Source organism: Rhodnius prolixus, unplaced genomic scaffold (assembly GCF_049639745.1).
Source record: "Rhodnius prolixus isolate KJV_2025 unplaced genomic scaffold, Rpr scaffold_5, whole genome shotgun sequence".
In the NCBI taxonomy this organism is placed as follows: domain Eukaryota; kingdom Metazoa; phylum Arthropoda; class Insecta; order Hemiptera; family Reduviidae; genus Rhodnius; species Rhodnius prolixus.
This window is the reverse complement of record NW_027411624.1, coordinates 43,031,718-43,045,158: the sequence shown is the minus strand read 5'-3', so window position 1 is coordinate 43,045,158 and position 13,441 is coordinate 43,031,718. Positions and strand designations below refer to the sequence as shown.

The 13,441-nt window shown below is 30.8% G+C and overlaps 2 protein-coding genes across 4 annotated transcripts in view; one reads left to right on the top strand and one right to left on the bottom strand.

The window, feature by feature from the left end:
- The window catches only part of LOC141457847 (malate dehydrogenase, mitochondrial-like), a 35,788-nt gene extending 22,500 nt beyond the window's left edge, over nt 1–13,288 (bottom strand). For 2 of the 3 annotated variants that reach the window (XM_074135149.1, XM_074135150.1), the window contains exon 1: nt 12,828–13,288. The gene's annotated coding sequence lies outside the window, so the exon portion shown is untranslated. Of the gene's footprint in view, nt 1–10,069; nt 11,478–12,827 lie in introns of all 3 variants that reach the window. The other variant, XM_074135148.1, reaches the window with a different exon arrangement.
- The window catches only part of LOC141457848 (cathepsin B-like), a 45,917-nt gene that overhangs the window by 16,712 nt on the left and 15,764 nt on the right, over nt 1–13,441 (top strand). The window lies entirely within an intron of this gene.

The window sequence follows — 13,441 nt, the reverse complement described above, 5'->3', positions numbered from 1 at the left end:
AGTGGGAGCTACAAAACGGCCACAATTTTATAGAATTTCATGACCCAAAAAATTTTCAACCTTTTATATCTTCTACATTTATAGATCTGTGCACAAAAATACTATAGTTTATTAATGAGAAAAACAAAGTGTATAAGAGAACAAAATTTCATACGAATACGTTGTTCACAGTAGGAGCTACAAAACGGCCACAATTTTACAGAATTTCATGACCCAAAAAATTTTCAACCCTTTATATCTTCTACATTTATAGATCTGTGCACAAAAATACTATAGTTTATTAATGAGAAAAACAAAGTGTATAAGAGAACAAAATTTCATACGAATACGTTGTTCACAGTTGGAGCTGTAGAACGGCCACAATTTTACAGAATTTCATGACCCAAAAGATTTTCAACCCTTTATATCTTCTACATTTATAGATCTGTGCACAAAAATACTATAGTTTATTAATGAGAAAAACAAAGTATATAAGAGAACAAAATTTCATACGAATACGTTGTTCACCGTGGGAGCTACAAAACGGCCACAATTTTACAGAATTTCATGACCCAAAAAATTTTCAACCCTTTATATCTTCTACATTTATAGATCTGTGCACAAAAATACTATAGTTTATTAATGAGAAAAACAAAGTGTATAAGAGAACAAAATTTCATACGAATACGTTGTTCACAGTAGGAGCTACAAAACGGCCACAATTTTACAGAATTTCATGACCCAAAAAATTTTCAACCCTTTATATCTTCTATATTTATAGATCTGTGCACAAAAATACTATAGTTTATTAATGAGAAAAACAAAGTGTATAAGAGAACAAAATTTCATACGAATACGTTGTTCACAGTGGGAGCTACAAAACGGCCACAATTTTACAGAATTTCATGACCCAAAAAATTTTCAACCTTTTATATCTTCTACATTTATAGATCTGTGCACAAAAATACTATAGTTTATTAATGAGAAAAACAAAGTGTATAAGAGAACAAAATTTCATACGAATACGTTGTTCACAGTGGGAGCTACAAAACGGCCACAATTTTACAGAATTTCATGACCCAAAAAATTTTCAACCTTTTATATCTTCTACATTTATAGATCTGTGCACAAAAATACTATAGTTTATTAATGAGAAAAACAAAGTGTATAAGAGAACAAAATTTCATACGAATACGTTGTTCACAGTGGGAGCTACAAAACGGCCACAATTTTACAGAATTTCATGACCCAAAAAATTTTCGACCCTTTATATCTTCTACATTTATAGATCTGTGCACAAAAATACTATAGTTTATTAATGAGAAAAACAAAGTGTATAAGAGAACAAAATTTCATACGAATACGTTGTTCACAGTGGGAGCTACAAAACGGCCACAATTTTACAGAATTTCATGACCCAAAAAATTTTCAACCCTTTATATCTTCTACATTTATAGATCTGTGCACAAAAATACTATAGTTTATTAATGAGAAAAACAAAGTGTAAAAGAGAACAAAATTTCATACGAATACGTTGTTCACAGTTGGAGCTGTAGAACGGCCACAATTTTACAGAATTTCATGACCCAAAAAATTTTCAACCCTTTATATCTTCTACATTTATAGATCTGTGCACAAAAGTACTATAGTTTATTAATGAGAAAAACAAAGTGTTTAAGAGAACAAAATTTCATACGAATACGTTGTTCACAGTAGGAGCTACAAAACGGCCACAATTTTACAGAATTTCATGACCCAAAAATTTTTCAACCCTTTATATCTTCTACATTTATAGATCTGAGCACAAAAATACTATAGTTTATTAATGAGAAAAACAAAGTGTGTAAGGGAACAAAATTTCATACGAAAACGTGGTTCATAGTGAGAGATATAGAATGGCCACAATTTTACAGAATTTCATGACCCAAAAAATTTTCAACCCTTTATATCTTCTACATTTATAGATCTGTGCACAAAAATACTATAGTTTATTAATGAGAAAAACAAAGTGTATAAGAGAACAAAATTTCATACGAATACGTTGTTCACAGTGCGAGCTTCAAAACGGCCACAATTTTACAGAATTTCATGACCCAAAAAATTTTCAACCTTTTATATCTTCTACATTTATAGATCTGTGCACAAAAATACTATAGCTTACAAATGAGAAAAACAAAGTGTGTAAGGGAACAAAATTTCATACGAATACGTGGTTCACAGTGAGAGATATAGAATGGCCACAATTTTACAGAATTTCATGACCCAAAAAATTTTCAACCCTTTATATCTCCTACATTTCTAGATCTGTGCACAAAATAACTATAGCTTATAAATGAGAAAAACAAAGTGTATAAGAGTACCAAATTTCATACGAATACGTTGTTCACAGTAGGAGCTGTAGAACGGCCACAATTTTACAGAATTTCATGACCCAAAAAATTTTCAACCCTTTATATCTTCTACATTTATAGATCTGTGCACAAAAATACTATAGTTTATTAATGAGAAAAACAAAGTGTATAAGAGAACAAAATTTCATACGAATACGTTGTTCAAGTGGGAGCTACAAAACGGCCACAATTTTACAGAATTTCATGACCCAAAAAATTTTCAACCCTTTATATCTCCTACATTTCTAAATCTGTGCACAAAATAACTATAGCTTATAAATGAGAAAAACAAAGTGTATAAGAGTACCAAATTTCATACGAATACGTTGTTCACAGTTGGAGCTGTAGAACGGCCACAATTTTACAGAATTTCATGACCCAAAAAATTTTCAACCCTTTATATCTTCTACATTTATAGATCTGTGCACAAAAGTACTATAGTTTATTAATGAGAAAAACAAAGTGTTTAAGAGAACAAAATTTCATACCAATACGTTGTTCACAGTAGGAGCTACAAAACGGCCACAATTTTACAGAATTTCATGACCCAAAAATTTTTCAACCCTTTATATCTTCTACATTTATAGATCTGAGCACAAAAATACTATAGTTTATTAATGAGAAAAACAAAGTGTGTAAGGGAACAAAATTTCATACGAAAACGTGGTTCATAGTGAGAGATATAGAATGGCCACAATTTTACAGAATTTCATGACCCAAAAAATTTTCAACCCTTTATATCTTCTACATTTATAGATCTGTGCACAAAAATACTATAGTTTATTAATGAGAAAAACAAAGTGTATAAGAGAACAAAATTTCATACGAATACGTTGTTCACAGTGCGAGCTTCAAAACGGCCACAATTTTACAGAATTTCATGACCCAAAAAATTTTCAACCTTTTATATCTTCTACATTTATAGATCTGTGCACAAAAATACTATAGCTTACAAATGAGAAAAACAAAGTGTGTAAGGGAACAAAATTTCATACGAATACGTGGTTCACAGTGAGAGATATAGAATGGCCACAATTTTACAGAATTTCATGACCCAAAAAATTTTCAACCCTTTATATCTCCTACATTTCTAGATCTGTGCACAAAATAACTATAGCTTATAAATGAGAAAAACAAAGTGTATAAGAGTACCAAATTTCATACGAATACGTTGTTCACAGTAGGAGCTGTAGAACGGCCACAATTTTACAGAATTTCATGACCCAAAAAATTTTCAACCCTTTATATCTTCTACATTTATAGATCTGTGCACAAAAATACTATAGTTTATTAATGAGAAAAACAAAGTGTATAAGAGAACAAAATTTCATACGAATACGTTGTTCAAGTGGGAGCTACAAAACGGCCACAATTTTACAGAATTTCATGACCCAAAAAATTTTCAACCCTTTATATCTCCTACATTTCTAAATCTGTGCACAAAATAACTATAGCTTATAAATGAGAAAAACAAAGTGTATAAGAGTACCAAATTTCATACGAATACGTTGTTCACAGTAGGAGCTGTAGAACGGCCACAATTTTACAGAATTTCATGACCCAAAAAATTTTCAACCCTTTATATCTCCTACATTTATAGATCTGTGCACAAAATAACTATAGCTTATAAATCAAAAAAACAAAGTGTATAAGAGTACCAAATTTCATACGAATACGTTGTTCACAGTGGGAGCTACAAAACGGCCACAATTTTACAGAATTTCATGACCCAAAAAATTTTTAACCTTTTATATCTTCTACATTTATAGATCTGTGCACAAAAATACTATAGTTTATTAATGAGAAAAACAAAGTGTATAAGAGAACAAAATTTCATACGAATACGTTGTTCACAGTTGGAGCTGTAGAACGGCCACAATTTTACAGAATTTCATGACCCAAAAAATTTTCAACCTTTTATATCTTCTACATTTATAGATCTGTGCACAAAAATACTATAGTTTATTAATGAGAAAAACAAAGTGTATAAGAGAACAAAATTTCATACGAATACGTTGTTCACAGTGGGAGCTACAAAACGGCCACAATTTTACAGAATTTCATGACCCAAAAAATTTTCAACCCTTTATATCTTCTACATTTATAGATCTGTGCACAAAAATACTATAGTTTATTAATGAGAAAAACAAAGTGTATAAGAGAACAAAATTTCATACGAATACGTTGTTCACAGTAGGAGCTACAAAACGGCCACAATTTTACAGAATTTCATGACCCAAAAAATTTTCAACCCTTTATATCTTCTACATTTGTAGATTTGTGCACAAAAATACTATAGTTTATTAATGAGAAAAACAAAGTGTATAAGAGAACAAAATTTCATACGAATACGTTGTTCACAGTGGGAGCTACAAAACGGCCACAATTTTACAGAATTTCATGACCCAAAAAATTTTCAACCCTTTATATCTTCTACATTTATAGATCTTTGCACAAAAATACTATAGTTTATTAATGAGAAAAACAAAGTGTATAAGAGAACAAAATTTCATACGAATACGTTGTTCACAGTGGGAGCTACAAAACGGCCACAATTTTACAGAATTTCATGACCCAAAAAATTTTCAACCTTTTATATCTTCTACATTTATAGATCTGTGCACAAAAATACTATAGCTTACAAATGTGTAAAACAAAGTGTGTAAGGGAACAAAATTTCATACGAATACGTGGTTCACAGTGAGAGATATAGAATGGCCACAATTTTACAGAATTTCATGACCCAAAAAATTTTCAACCCTTTATATCTCCTACATTTATAGATCTGTGCACAAAATAACTATAGCTTATAAATGAGAAAAACAAAGTGTATAAGAGTACCAAATTTAATACGAATACGTTGTTCACAGTGGGAGCTACAAAACGGCCACAATTTTACAGAATTTCATGACCCAAAAAATTTTTAACCTTTTATATCTTCTACATTTATAGATCTGTGCACAAAAATACTATAGTTTATTAATGAGAAAAACAAAGTGTTTAAGAGAACAAAATTTCATACGAATACGTTGTTCACAGTTGGAGCTGTAGGACGGCCACAATTTTACAGAATTTCATGACCCAAAAAATTTTCAACCTTTTATATCTTCTACATTTATAGATCTGTGCACAAAAATACTATAGTTTATTAATGAGAAAAACAAAGTGTATAAGAGAACAAAATTTCATGCGAATACGTTGTTCACAGTGGGAGCTACAAAACGGCCACAATTTTACAGAATTTCATGACCCAAAAAATTTTCAACCCTTTATATCTTCTACATTTATAGATCTGTGCACAAAAATACTATAGTTTATTAATGAGAAAAACAAAGTGTATAAGAGAACAAAATTTCATACGAATACGTTGTTCACAGTAGGAGCTACAAAACGGCCACAATTTTACAGAATTTCATGACCCAAAAAATTTTCAACCCTTTATATCTTCTACATTTATAGATCTGTGCACAAAAATACTATAGCTTATAAATGAGAAAAACAAAGTGTGTAAGGGAACAAAATTTTATACGAATACGTGGTTCCCAGTGAGAGATATAGAATGGCCACAATTTTACAGAATTTCATGACCCAAAAAATTTTCAACCCTTTATATCTCCTACAGTTATAGATCTGTGCACAAAATAACTATAGCTTATAAATGAGAAAAACAAAGTGTATATGAGGACCAAATTTCATACGAGTACGTTGTATGTAAATTCAGTTTATACGAAATTTCAGTTAGAATCATGACCCAAAAAAAATTCAAATTTCAATTTCAAAATATCTACTCAATTTATGGAACTGTACACAAAATAACTAGGTATAGCTTATAAGTGAGAAAAGAGTGTATAAGAGAATAAAATTGCATACTAATATAACTCCTTAACAAAAACTTACAGTTTTAAAAGTTAAGTATAAGGGTTGATTAAACGCCAAAAGGTACACAAATCAGCAGTTCCCAACATTTCATTAATACTTCATTGATATAATTTAAGTAATTTTACTGCATTAACTTTTCCTTCACATTTTTTAGAATTTATTAGATGTCACAGACCCTTATGCTGGCCATTTTCGTCTACAAAATATTTACTCAAGTAGCACACCATTTAACTTAGATTGACTGTAATATCTATTTATCTATAATAATCAAACTATTAATCACAGGTGAAAAAGAAAACGTTATAAAAAATATAAAAAAAATAAGAGGCTAAAAAATTCATAAACTTTTTTTACATCAATGATTTTATGCATTTATTTTTATTTTTAAATAAAAATCATTGGTTTAAGTTCATTCTTCGATTAAAGTAATTGTTATTTTATGTTGTAGTCAAACGTTTGTAATAATAAGTAATAAATAATCTGGCTTTATCGCAAATAATATAGTTTTCTTCAATTACATTCTCAATCTAGGTGTTCTTCCCACAATGTTACATATATGTAATATAAAATAAAGAAAATAAAGATATGCATATTTTTAGGACAGCTAATTATTCCAGTATTTTACCATAAGTAAAATTAGGGGGACTAAATTAAATTACAATTGAGAAATGAGTAAATATTGTTGAATAATCTACTTGTTATTAAATGTATGTTATTTGTGCTCACGAATATTTCGGTAAGACGAATTTAAGACTGAAATATTGTTTTGAATCCTCCGTGATTGAAATTTAAAAAGTGGCCGACTCTAACTTTGTTTTTTTCTACTTTAACATGCATGTATATGTGACTACTCAGAATAATTCATCACTCATTTTATCATAATTATAATAAAAAAATATTATGAATGAACTGGCCAGCATAAGGGTCTGTGACATCTAATAAATTCTAAAAAATGTGAAGGAAAAGTTAATGCAGTAAAATTACTTAAATTATATCAATGAAGTATTAATGAAATGTTGGGAACTGCTGATTTGTGTACCTTTTGGCGTTTAATCAACCCTTATACTTAACTTTTAAAACTGTAAGTTTTTGTTAAGGAGATTTTTGTACCTTTTGGATAGATTTTCCTTTTTGTCTATTTGCAAAGTTACGTCTGCTTTACAGATTTTTTAAAATTTGGAATAAGCTATTCTATCATTATAACCTGATAAGGTGTTAAATCGGAACCGTAACTACCACTGGAGAGATCTTTTTAAAGAATGGTTATAGTTGCGGTCCCCAAACCATCCTCAATAACCATTTTTTTGAGAAAGCGTTTTGAATAAAATAGGAAGGTATTTGTACGTAAATAGCAAAATTAAACTGCGATTTCAGTACTTCCTTTTAAGAGGAGCAAGAAAAATAAACTGCGATTACAGTACTTCTCCCTAAAAGGCAAAGATTTTGAATCGAACGACAATTCATTGATGTAAATCGGTTCACTCATTGATAATTTTAACGATTGCAGTACTTCCTCTTAGTAGGTGTAAGAGCATGATGGCACTTCACAGCCACATAGAGGAGCTTTAATCACTTCTTCGTGCTAAATTTTATCAAAATCGGACTAAGCTTTGTAGAAATATTGGTAATAATAGTTTTAGAAAGGGCCTTATTTGGGTGGGGCAAACTCCCCTCCTTATGAGGCATAGCGTCGAGACTTTTAAAGTACAAATCTGTACAAAATTTCGATTCGAATGACACTTCATTCATGAAAATCGGTTCACGTGTCGATAATTTGAAACGATTGCTATACTTCCCCTTAACAAGTGTAAGAGCAGATCGTCGCTTTATTGTTAGGTAGGGGAGCCCTAACCCTATCATCCTACCAAATTTTATCAAAATCGGGCCAAGATTTACAGAGTAATTAGTAATAATAATTTTGGAGGGGGCCTTACATAAAGGGGGCTAACTCCTCTCCCATTCAATGTACAGGGCCGAGACCCCCAAAAGGCACATCTACATAAAATTCCGAATCGAATGACACCTCATTCATAAAAATCGGTTCACGCGTTTAGGCGCTACGTTGTTTACAAAAAAGGTAACAACAAGAACAACAACAAGAAGAAGAAGAAGAAGATTTTTTGAAAAAGCCGTTTTTGCTCATTTTCGGCAACTTTTTTCTCGATACCTATTAGATGTGGGTTGTTGCAAAAAAATTACAGCTATAAAGGAGGGTTTGCCCCATATTTTAAAGAAAATTTGGGAATTTTATCTTTTGTAGAAAAAGAGAAAAAAATTGTCAAAGTTGGGTGTTTTTCAACGTTACGCTTTTTCGTGCAGTTTTTGACGATCAACCCTTATACAACTGTCCTACCGGACAGTTTTAATGATTACCGAGGGAGATATCAGGAGACGAAATGTCCTCTCAATTTGTAGGATTATGATCGTGAATTGTCTAAAATGATCGTATTCTGGATAAATTATTCTTTTTAAATGTTTGTATGAACTGTTCTTTAATGTATGTGTACCTACATTTGTTTCAAAATTTGCTTTAACTAGTATCTGGCGATCCCCTAATTAAAATTCTCCAATGATGAGTTATTTGTTTGAATTAGTTATTTTAAAATTGTTAGGATCAAACCCAAGAATATTTTATTACATGAATTTTTGCACATCTTCCAGAATTGCTTCCATTTTTTCATCCCAGGCTCTCCACAGATAACCATTTTTTGGTGCTATCGAAGTAGAGGTGAGCATATTCCTAGGGAGATCATATTCTACATTAATATGTAATAACTGCCCAAGCTTCTCTAGGAAACTTCCAAGGAAGGAAAGGGCAGATATCCATTAGTTAAAAAAAATATCCATACTTCTAAGATTAACATCGAAAGATGACGCCCACTTATTTTATGTAAATAATCTCAGAAGTTTGATCAGATTACGTCATATGTTTAGTTTTACAATGATCGTAAGGCGGATATAGTGACTCGGCAAACTGCAATTACTTGTTTCTCAACTTGTTGGCGGTCATTTATCTCACCAGACTATCTCTCATCAGAAATAAACTGCCAGTTAGTTATTTCTTTTTTTTTTAATTTACTTTTACTGCACAAGAGAGGTTCATTAACCTTGAAGATATAGAAGCCTCAGTGCGGTGATTCATACTTTCTGTAGAGATTAAAATTCTATCTCACTTTACAAGTGCACTAAGGTAGCAAACGCCTTATGCGCTTGTGAAAACACAAATATTGATGCCAAAGCCACCTTTTTACCACGCGAAATTCGCCAGATGGATAACTACGTTTAAACGAACCTAGTATTTCATGTAATTTAGTGTAAACAATATTCCTGTAGTTTACCTAAAACGCTCTCGCAGCGTATGCTTTTTCATTCATTGTGCACTTATAGATTTACAACTATTATTTGAAACATTTTATTCAAGAGTACTTTTAAGTTATAGTGGGTGTTAAGTACATTCCAATCTCTAGCATACTGTTAATCAGGGTTAAATGTTCTGTTAAAATCCCGAATATAAAGACAATTTAACATTTAAGAACCTCATCGAGAAATCTTTCTGCAATCTAACCGATCCGCGGAGGCGGATAATTTTCGAAATCGCTGCTTCTATATTAATAAATAACACTGGCTAACCGACGGACAATTCAATAAACCTTTATTATTTGACTGGTAAAAACTTGTTTACATTTTACGAGAAGACTTTTAAAAGATAAAAATATGTAAAACTAAATTTCTATATTAAAAAGTTGCGTTTTCTCCCAGAAGTAAGAGAAAGTAAAATTATATTAAGCCCTAAGACAATTTTAACAAACAAGACTACTTACTTTAAGTTTTAAGACAGTTAATCTTTAAAGCCGTAATAGTAAAGGAACAATATTCAATTTGTTTACAATCAAGGAACTAATCATTCACAAACTAGTTTTGTTAGTTGTCTGACCTCACTTATATAAGAGAAGGTTACACATTTGGAAGGCATAATAGGAAAAAGGTTATAAACAAACTTCCGTCAGATATACATTATACAAGAATGAATAAATGAATATTCATTTGAAGAAGGAATTAATTTTAATTTGCAAATGTTTACTTACTATTACGTCTGGTGCAAGTTGCTATTATTTCATTCGTACCTAGATGATCGAAATTTCATCAGAAATATATAAATTTTGAGGCCTTCTGAGTCTGCAGAATTACAGTAAATTCAGATTTTATATTCCGCTTAAAACTACCAGGTTACATCAAAAATAAGATTTTTGTTCAAAATCTGCGAATTGGAATCGAATTAATTCCATTCAGATGATGTTTGCTCACGGACGTTTCTATGAAAAATTTATGTACTTCCAAAAGTAGAATCATGAATAGATGTGTTCTCAATAAGATCAGTAGCCTATTGGTATATGATGATTAATTAGCTGTTTTGAATTCTATTTTATTTTGGTTCATTTGCAACATCTCAATATTATTTTGCGCACGCCTCCTTAAAAAAAAGATTTCTGAAACTCATCTAAAGCATATAAACGAAGCGGCCTGCTACAAATGTCCGGGACCATGTACTTGGTTTCGTTCTCTGATTGCTCTGAACTTTCAAAAATCAGTCAGAAGATGATTTGGATTATGATGAAACACCAATCTCTCATTGCGCACACTCCTTACAATCTCAAACTAAATAGAGTTTCTGATGGAACAACACATTCAGATACTTGAATTTGAATTTAAGTGCGACAGCACAAACGACGTATTAATTGTGAAATATTTTAATTACAAAGATAATAAATTTTGAAAAGTCTCAAATTGTTAAAAAGTAACCAATTTAATAATTACTTTACTCCAATCTGGGATGAGTGTTCGTGAAATTATCCAATTAAAAATACCTTTCGTGCTTTGTTTCCATTAGATATAACACTAAAACTACCTACACTCCTACAATGCGCTATTCTTGTAATTATTATCATAGAAACTAAGCATTCTTTTATTCTACCCAAAATTATAGGTAATTATGAGTTCTACAGAAATTCTAAATTGTGTGCAGACTTTTTTAAACACGATTCCAGTTTGGCGTCTAAATTCAGTATAGGATTTTTTAAGGCCAAGCTCAAAATTAGCACGAGGATGCCACGTGTGGCCAAAAATTTATTAACCCATCACCAATCCATAGTTTGTGTTCATTTCAACCTCTTCTGGTTACGGTTACTTCTTCTGGTCTGCCCTAAGATTGGGGGTGAACTTAAAGCTCTCCTGAAAAATTGTCATATTAGAATGCACATTTCACAAAACTTTTTGACCAATATTTATGAGTATAAAATGAATTTAGATTTCAAATGAGAGAATATCAATTCACCGAAATCATTTTGATTTTAGTCATTTTACACGGTGAATATTGATTTTAGGAAAGAGTAACGTTCCTTCCGCATCACCAACCCTTAAAAAGCCAATAACATTGAAGTTCAATGAACAAATCAATCAAATTTTAATCAAAAATAATTGCTACAAAAGTAATTAATGTAATAAGCACTTTTTTTTTAACCTTTGAACTTTTAAATTTGTCAAAGTTGGATGTTTTTCAAAGTGTCACTTTTTCGTGCAGATTTGATGATCAAACTACCAACCTAACGATTGTACTAAACTAATATACTAAACAATTGTGGACAAAAACTACTTTGTTAAATACAAATTAAATAACGAATGGTTCTCGCCAGTATCTTATAGATTTTTGCAGTGTATTTTAATGGGGAAATTTTATTATAAACTCGTCTAGACAGCAATGTAATAAGGCTGGAGAAAAATACAATATCGATCCGGGGCGGGCCCGTTTCCAGACTGAAGTTGGCGTGCTTAAAATAAACTCATCCAATTTGAACATGAAGTAAATTAGTATAAAACATGCTACTATCCATTGCCAATAAAAAAGAAAAAAAAAATGAAATAAATGTATGTATTAAACGATTTACTACCAAATTTGATTTTCCGAAAATGAGTCTTCAATGAAAATATAGACACGTTTAAGGTTCCACGATAACGGAAAAAAAAACCTGGCATGAACTATCATGTCGTTCTGGAAGTCTTTCCTTTCAAACTTAGTACTTCTAAAACATATTTAATCTTCTACTAACAACTTCGAGATGGTGCACAAAACAATAATAAAATTAACTCTTTAGAAGCGATAACAAAAACATATCCAAGAAGATTATTCAACCAACAGATATAAAATGTACATATTCGTAAGTATAAAGAATATATTTAAAATATATCTCTTAGCAAAGAAAAAATCTCATTCCGTAAAGTGGTACTTTATTCGAAGCGTACAACGTCATGTTAGAGTATATATTCAAAACTATAATTACTGAATCTTCAATTTTGGCCAGTTTTACAAGTGTTCTCTAAACACAAACATTTGTAGCGATTGCTAATACTTTTACTGTCTTAGGAGTAAGTATCAGATCTGTAAGAATCTTGTAATCTGTATGGCTTATCAGAGAGAAAAAAAAACACTGTCGTCAAAAGGCTGAGAGTGGACGCGTCATTAATGTCGGAGTAGAAATTATAATATTCTCCATGGTCAACAAATTAAATTAAAAATATATTTACCTTTATATTAAAAAGAAGAATTAGTGTCAGTAGCGTGTGGCATGATCTGTCAAGTGTTTTGATTACATATGTACACACTGTTAATAAAATAAAAATATGCGTCTACCACACAAGCAAGGTTACATTATCTTAATTCTCGTTAGTTAATGAATGTTGTTTCTCCACTGATTTCTTCTTCTTCTCTTAGTGTGATGATACATTGCTTGGTGTCATATTTTCGATATGGATGCAAACCATAATTGATAGCGAATGATTCAATAACATAGACTTCACAAACTGTATAACCAACAGTAGCAATTATGATAATCTTCAAAAAAATGCGTGTCAGGACTTTATAACCCGCAATAAGAGATATTTGTGTGAAGTTAACCTTAACTTTATTGTATTATTTTAATAATAGCAAATTAGCGTATTAATTTTTTAAAACATTTTGACTAAAATATTCAACGAATTTTAAAGTAAAATGATAGAGAAGTTCAATGACCAGCTGTGTAGATCAATTTGTTTACACAGCGCGTTATAATCGATTACTCACAACGAGATAAAAAAAAACCACAAGAAAACAAAATCGACTGTGAACCATGTTACCGTCTTTCTGTAAATTGCAATTTTTT